Below are 22,995 nucleotides of genomic sequence, written 5' to 3'. Positions count from 1 at the left end.
CGCAGAAGCCTAGTGGAGCACCTGCTTTGATTTCAGGATTGCTTGTTTTTGAGTGTTTTCAGGTGGAGAACTGATCTGAGAGCTGTTGGTTTGCTGACCTTGTTCCTCTAGGGGTAGGAACATCATGTTTAGGGAACTTTGGATCCCTTGGATTATTGACAATTCATGCCTGTTGCTGTAAGGCACAAAATTGTCTATAACAGTGAGTCAAAATAATTAGGTAAAGGAGTTTGTGTAAGAGCTTGAAGAGGAGGAAGAGTATCAACCTGATAAAAATGGAGTCCAATCCAATGAACAAGAGTAAATGGAGTCCACTCCAATGAACAAGACCATATGGCAGAGGTTCACAGTCAGGTCCAAGAAAAAAGGTTGGAGGTTTTGTCTGAGATAAAGGAAGAGAAGGGGGAGGTCCTAAAGTAACATGTGAATATGGATGAGGTTCCTCAGGTTCAAAAACCACAGGAAATAAAGTTTATGAATTAGGAAATTCAGGTTCAATAACCTCATAAATAATGTTTCAGGGACTTCTATTTCGATTGTGTTAGATTCATTGGCAAGAGTAGAGGTGATGTCGGGCTCCGTACTCAAATGGAAAGATGATTCTGGTTGATCATATTTAGGAGGAGGACCACAAGTAGTTCCTGAATTTCTTGATTCAGAAGTTTGTGTCTACTTATGCTTCTGACGATGGCCAAGAGTAGCTCCAGGTGGAAGAGGAGGCTTATTTTGAATTCTACATGAACAATGAAGCTCATAATTTTGTTATTCCAAGTTGGACAATAAACTTTAAAAATTAACACAAAATAAAGAAAAAGGGTAATCTAGGCAAAAAATATTACCAAGCAACCGTGAAATTCAAATACACCTTGGAAAACCAAGGATTTAAAGCACGTGCAAGAAATCTCCCTAAATGCTGTGTTTGGTGTATCATGGTACACAAGGTGGTCAACTGGGTTACCTATGGTGAGGATAGAAACCTATAGGGTTGATCGAAAATATACTTGACGGTACGTGGAAGTGTAGTCAGTAGTCGTGCTATCTAATGTGTAATCGTTCAATGGGAGAATTCTATATACTTTACGTGCGTGGAGCACCATCCAATATAACCAAAGGTACGTGGAGAACGCTCCTATACACCCACGTACATTGAACAAGATTCAACCCCCAAGATACAATGCTGGAAAACAACGACATCTCCTACGTTTAACAATGCCGTAACATGTCTCTAGCCTAGACCTTTAGATGTTTACGTTAATGTAACAAACACTCCTTAGCTTGATGCAATAAATTTTAATGTTTATCTTTAATTAAGTTTAAGTTTTGTGGCTCACTGCGAATGTCACCTGAATATCCTAAAATGCAAACCAACATGATGAAATGAAATCATTCTCATTCAATGAAAGTCTATGTAAGGAAGGGAAGGGACAAAGAGTATGGAACAAACAATGTGAAAAATGCAATTCCCTTTTAAATGCAACTGTTCCAATTTTGATGCACACACAAAACCCTAAATTCCAATGCAAATATTTTTCTTTTGAAGTCACTTAATTTTCGAAAATGAAGAAAAGTAAGATGCAAAGTTTAATCATTGATTCAAACAAGCCTTTAGGAACGACGACTAGAACACAAATTAATCTAAGCACTCAATGATAAAAAAAAATCAGTTTTCAAACTACCTAATGATAAGAACAAAAGAAAAATTAAAAAAATGCTCACCAAAGGCACTAAAAATGAAAGAAAACCAAAAATAGGCTTCAGAGAGACCACAATACACTCAAAGACTCAAGGAAGAGCATATGGAACAAGTATGATCAGAAAGAAAATGAAGACAAAAGAAAAACTATGCATGAACATGGGCCAACGCAGATGCAAAGGAGGTGCCAGTGCTATGCAATGTAGGTACAAAGAAGGGTTAGCGGGGGTGCAATGCTTTGTCACAAGACCAAAGGGTGTGTTGGTCTAGGGATGCAAAGCTATGACACAAGGATTTAAATTGAGGCTCAATGAAAGCTATTTCTATGTATACTATTAACTGAATAAGACAGTAAAGGTCTGAAGAAGAGCTAAGACAAGCACAATGGACAAAGCAACCACGAAGGAATACATCGATCACAAATATGGTTTTCAATTTGTTATCTGAAATCTACGACTGCAGACAAAGGTATCTTCCCTAGGCCTGTTTGACTGACCTAGAACAAAATAAAGACAAGGAGACTAATGTTTTCCTTAAAGTAAATAGATAACTGAATGAAGCCTATCTAGAATATGTCATATGATTCAATCCTTCCTTGGCTTGTATGCTCCAATCCTAGCTCTGATCGCTATAATTAGAACTTGCATAGTCGAATAACACAAGCCAACGATCTACAAAATATATACAACATTATCTAATCATTTTGTTCAATATATCAATATGGTATTGAAATATAAGAAACCATAACATCATATATAGGAAAGTAAAGAACTCTTTGCATTAATATAAATGGAGTGAGTTACAACCAAAAATAGGTGTTGATATTGTAGAAGAGCTCCTCCAAGTTGACTTGTCCTTTCCTTGTGACGAAGTGCACCTCTAATCACCCTAATGCAGGGAATGATATCTCTCACATCAAAAAAATAAGGGTAGAATCACTCTCCAAAAGGCAACCCCTTGCCTATGGATGGAAATAAATATATAGGGTAAGGAGGTCGTTCATGAATTCTTATCCTTTTACCAATTTGGGCTTAAGATCCACTCTTGATGGGAGGATGAGCTCAAGGGATAGGGGATGACAACTTAGTATAGGATAGGATTAAGATTTTTATCTGAGGTAAATAGTTACAACAGATCCTGGAAGCTTCTAGAAGAGGAAGCTTCAATAATATTTTTTGTTTTCCAAAATTTCTAGATTCAACGCACCTTGAACACTAAGCAACCTATTGGTTATCAATGAAGGTGCAGAGTAGGGCAACCTGGTTTTCAATGCTGGCTGGTAAGGGACCATGGTGCATTGGTCCTTAAAATGAATGAAACAAGTTGCTTTCAGGCATAAACTCAGGGATTAGGAAGAGTCATGCTTAGGGATTTGTGTAGGGAGGATGACAAAGTATTCAAAGGATGTGAATGATACTGTTTGCATGACTATTGACCAGATGTGAAAAAATGGCCTATAACACTGGTCAACCACCCAAGCTAAACTCAATTGAACCTTAAACTTTTGATTTATTTAAGAAAGCTTTAATTGAGGTTTTTTTGGCAAGAACATTTTTCATTTTTTTTCTTTGATAATTTCTTCTCAAAACCTTGATTCTTCTCTTTAAATTAATCATTGCATTTCTTTGTATCAGTTGATTTTTTGACTTTTGAAAGTAATTTTTGACTATGATATTTTAGTTAAGGAATTTCTTTATCTTTTCCTTGTAAGTTGTTATTGAATTTCTTCTTGAGGGTTTTTTTTGATAATATATTTTCACTTTAATATTTTGATAGTTTTTCCTCTAACTTTATTTATTTCCAATATATGTTTTTGTGTATTCATGTCATCAAGATATTCCTTTGTAGTATATACTCTTTGATAATTTTGACAAATAATATTTATATTATTAATTGTTGACAAATTCTATTAGAAAATTTAGTCTAAAATGTTGAATTATATTTGGAATCCATAGTTCATAGTTTACATCCTCAATAAAATTCAATAAAAAATTGACATGTGGTATGAGGATCACTGTAATAACCTTCTTCAATTTCATTCTACATTCTCTTTTGTTCATTGAAACTATTATATTAATTGAAACTTAATGATTATTTTTATGATCCCTTTTTATCTTTGATTCCTCTAAATAAATTGTGTTGAAATATGGCAACAAGAATATTCCAATTTAATTTGTCCTTGAATTAAATTATGAATTAAAATCAAATTTAGTCTTAACAACTACTTGGAAATAATTAATTAATTTATTTTAAATTAATTAGTTGGAGAAATTCACATTAGAAGTCTTTCTGAAGGCCCACGGGACTTTGGATTGACGGTGAATGGGTGCATTGTTAAGGCACTTCTTGCGATAGGTCACTGGTTCAAATCCCCCATGGGTGCTTGCCTACCAAAAAAAAAAGGAAGTCTTTCTGAAGTCATGCAAGAGTTATCCCTTAAATTAAGGAGATACGATTTAGTTATATTTGAGTTGTAATTAGTTAACTCAGTTTACTGAGTTGAGTCCAGTTAAATTAGTTCCAAACTATTTGAGGAACTAATAGAGAGTTAACAGTCAGTTGATGCATGCATGCACTCAACTAGTGCTACTCTAGTTAAATGAATATTCCCTCATTAGAAACTCATGCATGTCTATTCTGAGAAAGACCCAGTTGAGATTAAAGTCAAGGATAGTGTACTATCAGTTGCATGTGTTTTCTTATAAAGAAAACTCATGCATGAAATCAAGGCATCATCCTTGAAGATTGCACAATTTTGGAGGCTTTGTCATCCACTTGGTAACAAGAGAATCATCCACAAAGAACAACGCAAGGAAATAGGAGCTTGAAGGGCAGAGAGGAAGGCTAGAGAGAAGCCAAGATTTCCTGTGAGCATCTGTGAGGATTGTACTGAGAGCTGGCTAGCTGTGAGAGCTAAGGCTTTGTATAATTCCTATGTATTTCCACCTTGTATGATAATACAATAGTGTGGGGTTTTTATCTGAGGATTTCCACAAAGTATTTTCATGTGTATTGTGCATTGATTCTTCTTCTTCTGGTTATATTGTTCAGATCGATCTTTAAGATTATGCAAATTGATAGTAGAAGTAGGTTATAGTATTATGCTTTGATTTATATTGCGTTATCGGGTTAACATACATCAGATTTTCTACATGGTATCATAGCTAGATTTGTAGAAATTTTCTACATGGTATCAGAGCTGCATTTGTAGAAATTTTCTACATGGTATCAGAGCTGTGAATAGTATACTGAGAAGAGAATTCGAAGTTTGAAGTTTGGGGTTGTAGGTGAAAATCGTATTCATATCATACTTCAAGGTTGGCCAATGGCGTTTTATGGCTTGAGACTCGAGTATGCCCTGGAAGGTAGCTCGAATTACATAGCATGGAAAGATAGAATGGAGGTTGTATTAGAAGACAATGGCTTGAAGGAATTCATTGATCAAGAAATCCCAAAGCCAGCTTCAACTAATGCACAAGAGTTGGCTGAGTGGAAGAAGTGTGTGGCAAAGGCGAGATGGATCATCCTTGAGGGAGTTCGAGACCATATTTTCTCGAGTCTCCATGGGAAGGATACTCCATTTTCAATGTGGAAGACATTGAAGGATCTCTACTAGAACAATAGCGACCAGAGGAAATTGGCGCTCAAGGATAATCTTCGAAGAATCAAGATGGAGAAGGGCGATACTATTTCCACATATCTAAACAAGCTCACGACCTGCAAAGATGAGCTTGGCAGTGTGGGAATAACTATCACCGATGATGATATGGTGAGCCTCGCTCTCCTTAGCCTTCCAAAGAGTTGGAATAGATACTAGGACTCTGTGAATGGAAGGGAGAAACTGTCGGATTGGGAACGAATGTGGTTGAAACTTATGCAGGAGGAAATCAGGAGGAGCACATGAAATGGTTCTTCATCCAAGAATGATGATGAAGAAAATATGGCCTTAGCAAGTAAGTCAAGGAAAGGGAAGGGGAAGGCTTCCCATTTCAAATCAAATTCTTCTCATGAGATGGGACATTATGTGACTAATTTCCCATCGAATAAGTCCAAGAAGGGATCCTCAGAAGGATCAGAAGGTGAGGTATTAGCCTCTCAGTTCGAAATAGACTTTACCCGCATCACATGCATGGTGTCATCGATGATGGGTTGCGTCTGATAGCTTGACAGTGAAGCCTCATTCCACATGACCAGTGATAAAAGTTTATTCAGTGCCTTGGAGGAGAAAGACATCAAGATGTGCATAGATATGGGTGACGACAAAAGGTATAGTGTTTCAGGAGTGGGCACGATTGCTTTTTAGAGGGAGCATGAAGCTCCTCTCACCTTGCCAGATGTGATGTATGTGCCTGGACTGAAGAAGAACTTGGTATTGGCCTCAATGTTGGAGGACAAAGGCTACAATTTTGTCTTCAGTAAAGGAAAGGCGTTCCTAAGACACATAGCCACAGATCAGACCAAGAGGATAGGGATTCAGGTGAAGAATCTATATAAACTAGAGGTAGATGATTATGCAGCATTGAGTACAAAAGCAGAATTGGTGCAAAGCCAATACATTGGCGAGTTGTGGCATAGGAGGTTGGGCCATTTGCATCATGGGGCTTTGAAGATAATGTAATAGATATCTACAGGACTTCCCAAAGGTAAACTTGAGAAATTTGACACATGCAAAGATTTTACCTTGGGAAAGTACACCAAGTCTTCCTTTCATGATCGAGATAGTCGAGTAGAGGCTATCTTAGAGCGAGTTCATACTGATGTGTGTGGACCATTGTTGACGGCATCCCTAGCGAAGCAAAGGTGTTATGTGATTTTCATTGATGACTATTCTCGCAAATGCTGGATTTATTTCACGCAGAAGAAGGACCAAAATTTCACAAATTTTTGTGAGTTCAAAGTTTTGGTCGAGAGAGAGTCAGGGAAGAAGATCAAGGCCTTGAGAAGAGACAACGATGGAGAATATGTCTCTCAAGAGTTTAAGGACTTCTGTGCAGCGGAAGGAATTAAACAAGAGTTGAAGACACCTCATAACCCACAACAGAATGGGGTGGCTGAGAGGAAGAAAAGAGCTATTGTAGGGGCATCACGGGAAATGCTGCATGACCAAGGCCTACCACTTCACTTGTGGGCTAAGGCATGCAACACAATGGTATATTTGCAGAATAGAAGCCCGCATCGCATACTTGGGATGAAGACACCAGAGGAAGCTTTCTCCGGTAAGAGAATAGATGTGGGTCACTTCAGGATCTTTGGCTCATCGGCATATTGCCATGTGACAAAGGATGCACGAAAGAAGTTTGAGCTGACAGCAAAGTTGGGGATATTTGTGGGGTACACTGATACACCTCACAACTATCGGGTGTACTTGCCTACCAGTCAGAGGATAGTGGTTCGCAGAGATCTCAAGTTTGATGAGCAAAAGGCCATGTGAGTTTCCCTTTAGAGGGAGCTTCAACTATAGGCTGTGGAGGAACTGTTGGTTCCTAAGGAGGAGGAGCCTCAGATTGATGTGGAGCAATCACATGGAGAGGTTCCAGGAGCGGAGACATCCACCCGAGTAGAGTCTTCCAGATATGGAAGGAAGCGCACAAAAGAAGCTGACAAATTGTTGGAGGATGCAAGAGAGAATGTGGGAGCACCATCTTCTCAGCGTAGACAGAGGAGGTCACCTGAGAGGTACATTAGATACATGGCCCTTGCTGGGGAATGTGTTGAGACTGAGCCATCTTCTTTTAAGGAAGCAATGCAGTAGCCGATTTGGGTTGATGCTATGGTGGAGGAGTATGACTCCATAGTTCGTAACAGTGTTTGGGACGTGGTTCCGAGATAGGAGAACAAGTCAGTTGTGAGTTCCCGTTGGCTTTACAAGGTAAACAAAGCTGTTGATGGTAGTGTGGAGAAGCATAAGGCAAGATTTGTTGCCCATGGCTTTTCACAGGTCGAGAGGATCATGTTGCTGCAGTATATTTCGACAGAGGAGCAAGATGCTGACATTTTAAAAAAGGCATTGTCAAAGTCTAAGTTCGAGTTCCATAGAGACATGATCGGGGTGGAAGATAATCCCTTTCTTGTTGAGAGGGAGTGTTGAAATATGGCAACAAGAATATTCCAATTTAATTTGTCCTTGAATTAAATTGTGAATTAAAATCAAATTTAGTCTTAACAACTACTTGGAAATAATTAATAAATTTATTTTAAATTAATTAGTTGGAGAAATTCAAATTAGAAGTCTTTCTGAAGTCATGCAAGAGTTATCCCTTAAATTAAGGAGATAATATTGAGTTATATTTGGGTTATAATTAGTTAACTCAGTTTACTAAGTTAAGTCCAGTTAAATTAGTTCCAAAATGTTTGAGGAACTAATAGAGAGTTAATAGTCAGTTGATCAATGCATGCACTCAACTAGTGCTACTCCAGTTAACTGAAGATTCTCTCATCAGAAACTCATGCATGTATATTCTAAGAAAGACCCGGTTGAGATTAAAGTCAAGGACAATGTACTATCATTTTCATGTGTTTTTTTATAAAGAAAAGTCATGCATGCAGTCAAGGCATCATCCTTGAATATTGCGCAGTTTTGGAGGCTTGATCATCCACTTGGTAAATGAGTTTTCCACTTGGTAACAGGAGAATGATGCACAAGGATAAATGAAAGGAAATAGGAGCTTGGAGGGTAGAGAGGAAGGCTATATAGAAGCCAAGATTGCCTGTGAGCATCTATGAGGATTGTATTGAGAGCTGGCTAGCTGTGAGAGCTAAGGCTTTGTATAATTCCTATGTATTTCCACCTTGTATGATAATACAATAGTGTGGGGTTTTTAGCTGAGGATTTCCCCAAAGTATTTTCATGTGTATTGTGCATTGATTCTTCTTCTTCTAGTTATATTGTTCACCTCGATCTTTAAGCTTCCGCAAATTGATTGTAGAATTAGGTTATAGTATTCTGCTTTGATTTATATTGCATTATCGGGTTAACCTACATCAGATTTTCTACAAATTGAGTCAATTATTCCACATCCATAGATAGAATTTGGATGTTTTCTTTATTTTTTGTGGCAAGGGCTCCTAAAATATAGGTTGTATCCACTACAAACTTTTTATTGCTTTACCCAATGACACTCCAAAATATTCTTTTCTTGGGGACCTGTATAATGGCAACCTCCTCTCCTTTCATTCTTATCTCTCTTTGTTTGGGGACATTGTGGATAACGCCTTTTGTAGACTTGTTATAGTAATAGTCTCCTAGATTGATGTCTTCATCATTGAGATGCCTACGATTATCAATACTGGGTGCAATGCGTGTTTGTTTAATAACTTGTTGAAATAGGAAATAGGATTTTATGAAACAATGGAACTCTGTAGTGGGATAATTTTTCGTCTTCTTTCCTCCATAGTGTTTTCTTGTCGAGAAGATTTTGGAGGATTCTCTAGCTCCTTCCACTTGTTGGCCTCATTATTTAACACTACTATGTCTCATAGTTGTCCTTGTTTGGCTTAAGTAGATTTTCTAGATGCTTCAACTTTGGCTCGGGCCAGGCTTTCCTACTCTTTTCTCATTTCAGTGTTAAGATGCTTATTTTCCAACGCTTCAACTTTGACCTTTTCTTCATCGCCTTTACCTTTTTAGATTGCATCTATCTCCAAAGAGCATTTTTTTCTTCCCCTTTATCTTTCCCCTTATTCGAGATACTGGATGGGAAGCAAGTCTACATGCTCCCTTTCTTCCATCAGCCACTTAGCCTACTCATATGTGAAGTTGTATTCAAATATTGAGTCATAGAAGAGGGGCTTATGTTCACAAGCATGTGAAGCCTTTACATATATGCAATGTTGTTTAATTATGTTGTGGGTGTCATGTCTCTTAAACACACCCATGAGGAGCTTGAGCTCCTTAATGCTATATGCTTATTTTATAGCCTGAGGAAATTTAGTGACTGCATAATGACCAATTTTGATGGGAAAAGCTAGCCATGATCTCTTAGAGTTGTTGGCTAGAATAAACATTATCCCAACTACAACAGTTTGATAATAAATTTCCCTTATCAATAGTTGATCGAGGACTAATTGCACCATAAAATGAGGGGCTGCCGAACAACCATCTATCTAGATGTAGTTTTAGTACTCTTCAAAATTCCAATGTAGTTGTAATACTTTGAGAGATTTTCTAGCTTCTTCGAATATCTTGGGAGACGAAAAACCCAATAAGATCTGATGAGTTTGAGCCAAGAAATAGTCACAAATTTCATAGAAAAACATGGGATAGTAGCATTTCCATAATGTTTAACAATAGGAGTGGATGGTTGGAATTTTTTGTGTCCACTTCCAGTTCATACCAGGAAACTCATTAGAAACACAAAGGACATCTACTGTGTCGATTGACATATAGAAAGAGGGGCCTTGAGTTGCTGGAGATTACTTTCTTATAAGGAGTTTCTTTAATAAATTTATTTACAAAGTGTTTGAAAAATATAATCTAAGACCAAAGGAAACTATCTTTTCCATTAGAGGCAACCATTCAATTTTAAAATGAGAGGCATTGAATTCACCATATAACCTACTAATTATCACCATGAGATGACGAAATGGTGCCTACAGGTGCTGGGTGGGGTACTACTTGTTGTTGGGATCTTTAGATAAGTATTTTTCCCACCGCCACCCCTTCATAACCTTGATGAATTTAGGATGAATGGAAAATAAATTATCCAAGAACTGTTTGTTCAACTTAACTTTAGAAAGCTTGAGATGATATATCTGACTGAAAGCTTCATCATTAAAGGAGGCCATGGATTTACTTGTGCCATTGAAAAATGATTCCTATTGTAAGTCAACCTCCATCACGACTCATATGGTCATGTCATTATATGGAATTATTGATTGTCTCGTGGCTATTTGATATATTGCGGATTTCCTTATATTTCACATTGTCGTGCAATCCTGGTTTGTTGGATCAAATTGGGAGTTATTGTATGTTTGATAGATTTGCCCCTAATCCGATTATACGTGAGCCCCATCAAACACTTTGGTATCCTCAAACAAGGTTTAATTCGCAGGAGGGTCTAACACAATGGGCTCAACAATATTAAGATTTTATCCTTTGCCTTTGCACATCTTAGACACCATGTTGAGTTTCTATGCTTTTAGTACCTTCATGCATTAACGTATATAATATTTTTAATGCATAACCTATTCTTAATTGAAAGCACATTCAAAACCAAATTTCTTACTCCTAGTCGAATTAAACTTTGTATTGGTGATCCTTGAGCATGGGGAACTACCTTTGGTGCAGAAAGCAAGTAGGGGCAAGGGATTATGTAAATGTGTAGCTCATAATAAGTGAAGGATAGGGCTTGTAGGATTCAGTTATAGTGATTATGATAATGGAGGGAAGACTTTAATGCAATCCTAGGGACAATTTATGCAATCGAGGAGAGTGTTGGTGCAATCAAGGTTGATGTTACTGAAAAACAAGAAATATTTTAATGCCATCTAAGAAAGCCAATCCATGGATTTCGCCATAAATTTAGGTTTGTGTGTTGATGATGGAAGTGCGATTGACAAATCTCAATATCCATGTGGTTGGTCAAAAACAATGGATTGGTAAGAAAATTCATCAGAATGCTACCAGAAGAGAAGAGCATTACTTGCAGTGGAAGAGTTTGACTAAAAATGCCTTGTAAATGGCGTGGTTGATTCTCAGTGGAAGATAATGGTCGACAAAAAAGTACTACTATAAGGAAATATTAGTTTGAGAGAGCACTTAAATGACCATCGAGACTTCCTAAATCCCAAGTTTCCTATTGTAGCATCAACATTGGAGAGTTAGAGGGGTTTAGGATAAACATAAGATTTGACCATAATTTCCTTTATTTTGTGATGTCCAATAAAGGTGATCATAGTGGGTGTGGGAAAATATTATCTGATAAAGTGTTGGTATCAGAGTCATAGAAATAGCTATCGATCTGGAAGGGATGATGCGAGCTGGGATCAGACTAGGCTAGAAAAGCTGGCTGAGCTAGGATAGGCAGGGAAAGATAGGTGGGGAAAGACTGAGCTGGAACAGGGCGAGGTGGTTATACATGTTGTAGTACTCCCCACTTATCCATATCTCGACGGTGCAGTTTCATATCCGGATCTTTACTAGGGGTTAGTTCTTTCCGGGCGTAGTGGCCGCTGGTCTGTGTGTCGACTGTCGGTGCACTTTATATTATAACAACGCTCTCTTTGTGCAAACACTTCATCTCTTTCTGTATAGGCCCTCTCTCACACACCCACTATGGACTTATCCTGTGCACCTGCTCTCCTCTATCTCCTCCTCTATCAGATTTGTATGACCTCTTATGTGCCCTGATGATGTGGAATTCCTCGAACCCATCCAAATGATAGGTTGTGACTAAGGCAAGCCAAATGGAAAGGTTTTGAAATCCTGTTCCCTACCAACAACCAACATGAAGCTGCTGCATGGACTGCCCCATGGACACTTTAGAGAGTTCAATCCAATGCATAGCTTCGCTTCCACTCATAAGTTCCTCCTCTTTATTTAAAATAATGTATACAACACAAATTAGAGCTTATTCACTTATAGTTTCTTCAATGACACTCAGCAGCAGGGGGACCTAGCTTTACTTATGCTTAGAGCTCTATGCCTTTCTCTTCCCATTGTATTAGTGGATTAGAGCAGCTCCCATGGTATTCCCATTAGTATTTATAGTCATAGTACTAATACTTACCTTATAGCTCCAGATAGAAGGGCTAAGGCATCAGACATGTAGGGTAACCGGGTATGTGAAAAAATTGACGATTTCATTGTATAAGCGATGAAGAACCCTAAATAGAATACTATTTCTTATCCAATATTCCTGAACCTAATGTTGGTCTATCAGATCTCTAGAGACCTATACTTAAAGCTCCGATTAGCAGAAAGATAGAATTACTCGCAGTGTATTGTGGCCCAAATAGAAACGTCTCCCCCCCCCGTACTCTATAAGGATGCTGAACTGCAATACATAGATAAATGAATCAATTACTCCCTAACTGACTAACTGAACTGTTTAATGAAATAAATGCTACTTATAAATCACTAGATCAATGTAAAAGGTTCTGGGGAAGTTCTTGAACCGGCTGTTAGTGTTTGGTGGGGAAGGATTGCCTCCCACGATAGCCGGGTCGGATAGCGAGGACGGGTCCAGCGATGAGGGGCCTGCCTAACGCTCCAATCTCCTCCCTCAGTGAATTTAAAGTGTTCATGTTCTATAGATAAGAAACATATTGGTACAGGAAGGTTATCCAGCGTGAATGCTTGCCTAAGAATAATACAACTTGGCCAATAACCACTAACGTCTCTCAACCAACGAACAAAATGTCTCTCAACGAATGGTGGCATATTGATAGGGGCCGCCACAAGCGGTGGAGCATGTGGTTCAATTCGATGCAAAGCGAAGAACCTTACCAGGGTTTGACATGCCGTGAATCCTCCCGAAAGAGAGGAGTGCCTTCGGGAACGCGGACACAGGTGGTGCATGGCTGTCGTCAGCTCGTGCCGTAAGGTGTTGGGTTAAGTCCTGCAACGAGCGCAACCCTCGTGTTTAGTTGCCATTTTAAGATATTTTATTTATATTTGACCACCAATCTCTGATACAGGGCACTAGAAAGGGAATGAAATATTACTCTAAATTTTCCTCGGTGTTAGAGATTATGAATAAGATATTTTAATAGTGGATACAATAGATTACAATATCCAACTTCTAACATAAGGATTTGTAAGGGAAAGAAGAAAATTCCTTGGGTTATAAATCTAAAGCTCTGGAGCCTATTCAGAGGGTGGTCCTCAAATAATTTCTTTGTTATAAGATTTATATCAATGAGAAGAAGAGTATGGAGGGGTCCCACATGATTTTTGAATCTTTCCAATTGCGAGGGGTAGGTTCTTGGGTACAACAATTGGAAACTTACTAGGGAACACTAGTTATCTATTCCACCATTTTAATCTACCCTAGATTTTGTACATTTTTGGATACATATAAGCTTCAACCAACTCAAGTATTCTCCTCTTCGTGTCCCACATTCCTTGGCGTAAATTTTCAAGAAGGATTTTAACTACACACTAAATTTCCAAAGCTAGACCCTTTGAATGCAATGACCCAAGTGAGGACACTAGCCCACATCAACCTAGGGCAAGAATTCGTCTTATGGCTAGGGCTTGCTATATCTCAAGGTTCCACCATCAGATTTACTTGAAACTTGGAAGACCTTTAGAGGAAATCCCAACGTAGTAGTGGACCAAAAATTAAGAGGTTTGAATGGATACAATAAAATTCGTTAATGCCCTAGGTAGCCCTCTAGGGTTAGGCCTAAAATTTGGAAAAGTGAAAAAAAGAGAGATAAATTTGACCACCAAAGGGATATGAGGATCAATGCCTTCTTGATTGGGCTTAATGGAGTCAAGATACACATAGATTGAGAATTTTCATGAGCTAAGGAGCCCTAATTGATCTTCACTAGCCTCTTCAAGGGAAATGACTAGGTCAATAGGGATTTACTTCAAATTTGCAAAGGAGATAAGGTTTCAAGGTATTCAACCTAAGAGGTGCCTCTAGGAATATTCATCCAATCCCTCAAAGCTCAACACATGCATTTAATCACTTATTCAAGTTCCCAGAAGAATTTCGTATTAAATTAACCCATACACGAATAATGATAACAAAGTACATGTAATTGACAAGTAAGATAACAAGAACAACAACAACATTTCGACTTACATGAGAGAGAGAGTATATCCATTCATCAATTTCGCGTTAGAAAGAATCTCCAAAGACAAAAATGAAAATCCAAACATCATAGTGCAGCAAGAAACTCCAAAAGGTTTACCCCAACAAAAAGAGTGAAAATCTCTCAAGAGATAATAATCCAATCCAAGTGATGTTGAGAGGTTCGAATAAGCCTCTCTCATATTTATACAACTCTAAAGGGGATTAGATTTTCCTAATTGGATTAATTTGGCCATAAATAATAAAAAAATATATAATAATGACATGACTTGGTGACAAGCCCACCAAGGTAGCTCAATAATACAAAGAATATCCTCTCAAGAGGTCAAAATTATGAATATGATGAGTCATTGGGCCATTGAGGAGGCCTATTGGAGTCCAAATGTGCCAAGTTGAGTGAACAAGGGGTTTGACCCTTGTTTTAAAATTAAGTCACATGTGCTTCTCCCAAGTGGGTGTGGGGGTACAATGACATCCTCATGGGTCTCCAAGTGGATCGATAATGCTTGCAAACCATCTATAAGGGATAGGATGATGAAATAATCCCTCCCTTTGTCTTCTGCAGTGAGACATATCCTCATCTAGACCTTGGAACCTCTACAAAGTGTGTGGTACATGTGGGGAGCTGACTGGGCATGTTGATCCAAGTGAATCAAAATTATCCAAAAAGGTGGAACACGAGTAATCCCTGAATGGTGTTGGGAATCCATGAAGTACTCTCTGCTATGGTGGAGGCCCATGGATCTCAATTCTCACCCTACAAGTGCCAATGTGGCCCTGTGGAGGGATTGGGCCCCATATAGGGAGACCAAACGCCAAAATGGAGACCCACCTAAAATCCTGCATAAGATCCAATGCGTCCCCTTGCCCCCCAATATAAAAATTCATTAGAGTAATCGAGTAAAATAGCTTACAAATGATGGAATCAAGCGGGAAATTCATCGTTGCATGCCCTTCCATAGTGGGCTTTGGCATGTACAAGTGTATCCAATATCAATAAGGGGGTTAACCAAGGACCCTATTAGGTGGTTTTAGCCTTTAAAAGGGGTCGCATGTCCATGGTACATTCACCAATGGGTAGGTTGCATGTGATATAGTGATGGAACAAAGACGGGATCAGGGGAAGGCTTCAAGCCATGTATCATGGTACAAGGTTAACTATGATGATGGAAGCCCACTCTTGGGTATATGGGTGTAGGAGGGAGAAAATCGTGGTACATGAGTTACCTCGACTTTTTTTTTTCCACCCTTCTTCATATTCCTTTTTCCTTTGATTTATTTTTCTTCATAATTGCTCGGGGTTTTAGGGGATGAGAACATGATGTGTATGATATAGCGGTAGGTACCTCCCTTTAAGGTGGGGAATATCATTTCCCACTAGGGGTTGGGACAATCATGGGTTCCTTAATGTCGAGGGGTCTCAACTAGGGCTCATAGGAACCAGGGTGATGACCATGAATGAGGGGTAGAGATCATTTTTGGCTTTTGCCCATGTGCTAACTTTGTATGCCCCGACCATATTTTTCACTTTGTGGTACATTAATTGCTGTAAGTGGCAAAATTATGATTTTTCCTTTATTTTTGGTTGCAACAACCTCTGTTCATCATTCTAGGCCCGACCCAAAGTGTAGATAAGGGGAGGGGGAAACTAACCCTATGTGGGCTTGGATGGGAAAAGTGATGAATGGGGTTTAAATGAGTAGAGAGGAGTGATGTATATGGTGTTGGGAACCAATACCATGCAACCAAAATAGATATTTCCCATGTAGTGTCATCCCTAAAGATAATTTCTAGTAAAGGAGATCCCATAGGACTAGGATACAAGGCTAACTACCGAATCAGGAAAAGGAGACAAGGGTACGAACCTAGCCCACTCTTTCCACCGAATCCCCACACCAATCCATGCCCAAAAGTGTCGTTGATAAGTAAAAAAAATTACTCAACTAAACCAATGAAGATTCATACCTTTGGGTTCGGGAGGCCCACCTTTGAACATACGATTATAGCAAATGGGTAAGGGACCACAATGCATGCTTGGGTGGCAGAGAAAATGGCACATCGATCTATATGATGGTTGTAAGGGGCTACTGGCTATCGACTAAGGACCATCGTGGATAAATTTTTTCTCCTAGGGATATCACCCACAAAGTGGTGGGTAACAGGCTCTTTAACCCTGTCCCACTTCAGGACTAAGTCTCCTATTTGAAACCTTTTATTACCTACATAATTCCTATAAAACCAACATTTTACTCTGGTTTGGTGTTCATGGAGCCTATGCTTGGTCTTATGATGATCTTCTACCGATTTAAGCAGTCTATGAATGTGATGTTTTTCCCCAAGGAAAAATCAAAATTTTCATTGATTTAGTTGAAAATTACATGCTGCAGATGCTAGAAGCATATGCTGTATGAGTGGCCAAAGCCACTGTCTGTGATGTTCTATCCAAAAAATATATCTATCCTAAGGTTTAGAGACTGTTTAATAATTACATATGATATGTTCTTGTAATATATAGACATCAAATGTACAGAGAAAAAAAGAATTAAATACATACAAAATTCAGATAAAAAAATAAAATTAGGGTCAGTGGACCCCATTCTACTGTTGATCCTCATATAGCCGATGGTAATAGTTGTAGTAGTCTTGATCTCAATATTCCTGAATCAACCAGAGCCCCTGTGTCTAGTGCGAGGCCTCTTTGGATAGTTTGTCAGAAATTTGATTGCGTTCCCTGTATATATGATGACGAGAGATATAATAAAAATGTGTTTTCAACATCATAGTTTCATCCAAAATATGCCAGAGTGTGTGAATGTGACATGCAGATTGATGATTAAACCAGTTTATGATTAGTTTAGAGTCACCAAATATCTGTAATCAATGGCATCCCTTCTCAAGTGCAAAATATAATAAATGATGGAGAGAAATAAGTTTAGCAAAATTATTTGTCCCATCCCCCAGTCCCATCTGAATCTTATAGAAGTGATTAATTGTGATGTGAAGTAAGATGACCCTGCCACAGCCATGGTGTTGTGTCGAGCCATCAAAGTATGCCCATGGAGTATTCCTGTTAATAATCTCAGTAGAGATATCAGAGTAGTAGGGTCTTGGTCTTCCTCTTCCTCCGAGATGCAATGATATAAAGAGATTAGGTGACCAGTAACATGTGGCCAACGAGGTAAGGTACCAAAGAATATGATTTTATTCCTTTGAAGCCAAATACTCCAATAGACCAATATGGGAAGGTTTCGGATCTTGTGTGTTTGAGCTATCGTCCACCACAATTGTCAAGCTTCCAAGATATCCTCCCCTTGCCATCTAGATTGAAGATGAAGAAGTGTAAGTACTTCTTTCCAGAAAGCAGTAGTAATAGGGAAAGTAAGAAACAGGTGATCAACAAATTCTGAGTCTTGTTTGCATAGAATGTGTTGAAAATTGGAAACAAGAAATTGCTAAAAATAGAAGTGCTAAAAATAACACTACTAAAAATAGTAGTTTGGGCATCAGTGTTGGATTGGGCAACATGGAATGAAAAATGGAAGTGCTAAAAATAGAAGTTCTATTTTTAGCAGTTCAAGTTGGATTCCTACTTTTAGACAGTCCTTGGTCTAAAATAGGATGTAAAATTTGAATTTGGTCTTACCAACAGTTTGAATATTAATTAATTAATTCTCCATGAGTTAATTAGTTAAGGAAAATCAAACTTGAAGTCTTTGTGAGAACATGCAATAATTTCTCCACTGATTGGGGAATGTGTCCTTGATTTGCTCCACTGATTGAGGAATTAAGGATGAGTTCTATATTGAGAGGATCAGTTGACTTAGTTTAACTTAGTCAAGTTTAGTTAGATTAATTTAACAAGTTGTTAAATTAATGAGATACAATTTGTTGATGCTTGCATGCATGTGACAACTGTTATTTTCAGATAACTGAGTATTCTCTCATGGATAACTGATGCATGGCAGTTCAGACAGAGACCCAGTTGAGATTAGATGAGGGACAGTGTACTATCAGATGCTAGGATCTTCCTTGTGAATATTCCTTGCATGCAGGAGGAACTTGAGTCCTCAAGGATTGCGTAGTTGGACCTGAGGTTGACAATAGGTATGATTGGGGCCAATTCCCACATGTTATGTAATTGGACCCCAATCAAAATTGCACAAGGAAATAGGGGATTGGAGGACTTGTAGCCTATAAATTTAGGCCTAGGTAGTCTATGATCTACATCATTAGAGTACAAAGAGAGCATGATATCTTTTGAGTTGATTCTTTTTGTATGTTGTTGAGGATTTCCACTTGATTGATAATACAGAGATGGGGTTTTAGACTGGTGCTTTCCCCAGGTTATATCTTCTGTGTTATGGTTTATTACTTCTCATTCTCAGTTATATCTGTTCATGCTTGATGTTGCTCATGTTCAATTAAGCTTCCGCTAAGTTTATGGTAGATGTAGATCTAGTATTATGCTTTAGTACATTGCATATATCAGTTGGATCTACAGGTGAAATTTCCACATGATATCAGTGAGCTAGCTGATTTGTAGAGAAAATTCTACACACGAGGATGTGCCATGATAGGTTTGCTTTTGGAGATTATCCCCCATAGGAACCTTGTTTCGGAGAATGGACCACATGAATAACTTGGCTCTGGGTGGCACCTTCAATTTACAGGGAACATTCCACCACCAAGCAGGGACAGGGGGCTTGTGATCTGAAAAAATATAGAGGTAACCATACTTGGGGGAGTATTTTCCATTCTGTGAGTGAGCCCAAATTAGCTCGTCCTCCCCCTAAATGATTCAGACATGAGATTCAGAAAGAGAATTGATATAAGATTGCCAGATTTTTTGCCAGATGGGAGGGATGCCCAACAATTCAGTAGATTTCTAGGCTTGTCTGAAGATAGAAGAGTTTCCCTAATCAACAATATGGGCGATTATAGTAAAACCATCATTGGTAAGGAAGTGAAGAAGTTGCTGTGGTAATTGATAATAATTCCCACATCCATTCCATGGATCCAAACCAATATGAACCAAATTTCCATTGCCAATCTTCCAGGTCAATCCATCTCTGATAAATGCAAGTGAGTTAAGGACTGTCGCCTCCAAACTATAGAATTTTTTGATCTGTCCCAAGTAGGTTGTCTGATCCAATCGAGAGAATGGAGTGGGGATATATACTTCTGTGTGACCACCTCTACCTAGAGATTCCTAGAGGTAAGAACATTCCACCCCAATTTGGCTGCTAGAGCACTAGCAAATGCTTCTAAATTTTTCATACCCCATCCTCCCCATTTTTTGGAAGAGAAAGAATATCCCATCTAGCCCAAGAAAAGGTGTGCCCTTATTGTTTTCCCTTCCACAAGAATCTACAACACAATTGTTGTATTATGTGTAAAATGCCCCTCGGAATCCAAGCCAGTGACATCTAGTACACTGGAGTAGCTTCCAAAACAGACTTGATGAGGACAAGTCTGCTAGCCCTGGAAAGCCATCTATGATGCCAAATATTCAGTCACTTTTCGATCTTTGCCACAAGCCAAACCCAATCGACAATCTTGAGATGAAATCCAAAATATTTGAGCCCTTCATCAAAGGGGAGAAAGGTGTATGGGAATTGCTATTGTGCTGTGCGGATTTCATTTTGTGTGCAACTAGTAGTCAATGTAGATTTGAGATGATTGCATTCCATGCCTATAGAAAAAAAATGATCAGAGAACAAAGGAGAATGTAGTAATATCACCAATCGATCCATTAAGAAATATGAGTACATCGTCAACAAATAGGAGGTGGGTAAGGATGCAAGTATTTGTGATCTTGATGCTCATCAGTCTGCCTTGTCTTTTTTCCTCTGATATATATCGACTCAACCCTTCCATGACTAGAAAGAAGAGAAGAGGTGAGAGGGGGAAGCCTTTTCTGAGGCCACGCTTAGCATGAAAAAATGATGAGACAGAGTTATTGATAAGAACACTATAAGAGACATTAGTAATAAAACACATAATCCATTGAATGAAAGATAAAGGAAAGCCCAAATGAGTCAATAACATCCTCAGATAGAGCTAGCTAGTGCGGTCAAAAGCCTTAGCCAGATCAATATTGAGAATCATACCTTTTAGACTCTTGGTTTTGATGGAGTGAAGGACCTCCTGTGCAGTACTAACTGCTTCATGGATTTTCCTGTGGTCGAGAAAATTAAATTGTTTTAGGGATATATACTCTAATAAGATAGGTTTGAGGCGATTTGCTATGATCTTTGCAATGATCTTGTATATGCAGTTGTAGAGTGAAATAGGCCGGAAATAATTGAAAGTTTGAGGATCATCTGATTTGGGAATAAGTGCAATAAAGGTAGAATTGAATGCATCATACATTCATCCCCCCATCCTGCATTCTTCAATTACATGTAGGAGATCATTTCCCAATACTTCAAAAAAAGCAAGATAAAATTCAATCGGCTAGCCATCCGATCTAGGGATTTTATCCTTCTTAAACCATTTAAGTGTGCCTTCTAGTTCTCCCAAGGTAACAGGATGATCAAGGTCCTCTACCACTTCATGATTAACAAACCTAGGGGAAATTCTAGCCACCTTGATGATCTCTGCGAGAGTGGCATCCTGTGAAGCTCTGTATAGCCGACTAAAATGAGAAGTACTAAGGGTAGCCAGTTGGTGGAAGGAATTTACCTGTGGGCCAGTATCATCCTCTAGATGCTAGATAATGTTGATAGCCCATCGTCCGTTTGAAAAACAATGGTCAAAATTTGTATTATCATCTCTTGATTCTAACCAAATGGCATGACTCCAGAGTCTCCAAGTTTCCTCTCTATCTTCAAAATTCTTTTTCGGTCCGCGTCGATTCTGATAAGTGGTACTTTGGCTTCAGTGGAGACAAACCCACAACCATCCCAGTCCATTAGATTAGAAAGTTCCACTTCAATGTCTTTTAGAGTCTGACCATCCTTGTGTCTTTTTCCTTTGGCCCAATCAATAGATTTTTTCTTGAGATAAAGCATCTTTTTAGCAAAAGATTCAGAGGAAGAATGTCCAGGTGTAAGAGGGTGAGCCTTCCAATAATCAGTGACCAATTTCATGTAACCTCATCTTTGAGCCAGGTGGAATTGAAATTGTAGAGGTCTTTGGGCTTATGACCAACACAAGAAAATTCAAGGTAAACGAGAGAGTGATCAAACAATCCACTAGATCCCACCCATTGCCGATATAAAGAAAGGTGGTCCAAAAGAGGGTCTTTGACAAGGAATCTGTCTAACCTTCTGGAAAGTGAAGCTTCTCAAGTCCTCCAATTACACCAGGTAGGTTGCAACTGAGCCATGGGAATATCATAAAGATGACGATCCTCCAACAAAGAGCTGATATGATCAAATAGAGGGTCAAGTTGAGCATTATGTCCCCAGGATTCCATGTGACCAATAGAAAAATTAAGGTCACCCCCAAGGATGATATTGTCAGCTTGCATATATGAATGATTAAGGAGCTTGTTCCATAAATATGCCCGGTTGATGCAGGGACCATATACATTGATAAGTCTCATCTCCTTCCCGAATTCAGAGGAAAAAATATCAATGCTAATGATACCCTCCCCTCCCCAAATATTCAGTAGTTTGACAACCCGAGGATTGTATCCCAATGCCAGGCCACCAGATCGCCCATGAACATCCAACACATTAAAATTCCAACCCGGGATGAGGGCCTCTAGGGTGGGGATGATCAGATTACAAGGAGAAATTGTTTCCTGAAGAAAAATGATGTCCACCATCTCTGTCTCAATTAAACATCTAAAGGCTAGTTTCTTGGTGGGACTAACCATCCCACGACAATTGAAGGATAGCCACTTCATGGGGAACCAGGGGGAGGAGAGGTCAATGCTCTAAGGACCTTGTCTATAGGAGGTTGTCGACCATGAGCCACATCCAATCCCGCCAGAAATATAGCCTTGGACATATTGGAGTGTCGTCCCCGAGGGGTTTTAGTGGGCGGGGGAGGAATAATACCGATGCCACAAGGATCGCCGTGAGAAAACCTGGTAAGGGAATGAAGGTTGTAATGATGAATCCGACTAGAATTAATTTGTTGGCTTAGTGGGTCCTGATCCAGGTTCAAAGTTAGTTTCACCAAACAAAACCCTACACTATTGGCCCTTTCAACATCAACCCACGTAGCTCAGACTGAAGTCTCACCCAAAGCAGTATGGGGGGATGCTAGAACCAAGTTTCTGCATCCATAGATCAATGTGATGTATTTTTATGCCACAGATCTACCTCCATACAGATCTCTAATCCCTTAGGGTTTGGTACTGTAGCTTCCTTCAAACGACCCTTAGACCTTCATGAAGGTCTACGATTGACCTCTGCGAACCCTTAGCAGTTCAGTTGTACCACACATTAGCCTTAGACCATAAATTACCCAGACGCTCTTCAGTATTCATTAAACATAACAGAGTATATTATAAGCTTAATGTAATACTTAACATGTATTGTTCTTAGTTAAGGAGATTTATCCAACATATTCAAGCATTAAACC

The sequence above is a fragment of the Pinus tabuliformis genome, chromosome 9 (genome assembly GCF_031772625.1).
Source record: "Pinus tabuliformis cultivar Carrire ecotype Pingquan chromosome 9, CPIR1, whole genome shotgun sequence".
Lineage (NCBI taxonomy): Eukaryota > Viridiplantae > Streptophyta > Pinopsida > Pinales > Pinaceae > Pinus > Pinus tabuliformis.
Note: the sequence above shows the minus strand (reverse complement) of the source record.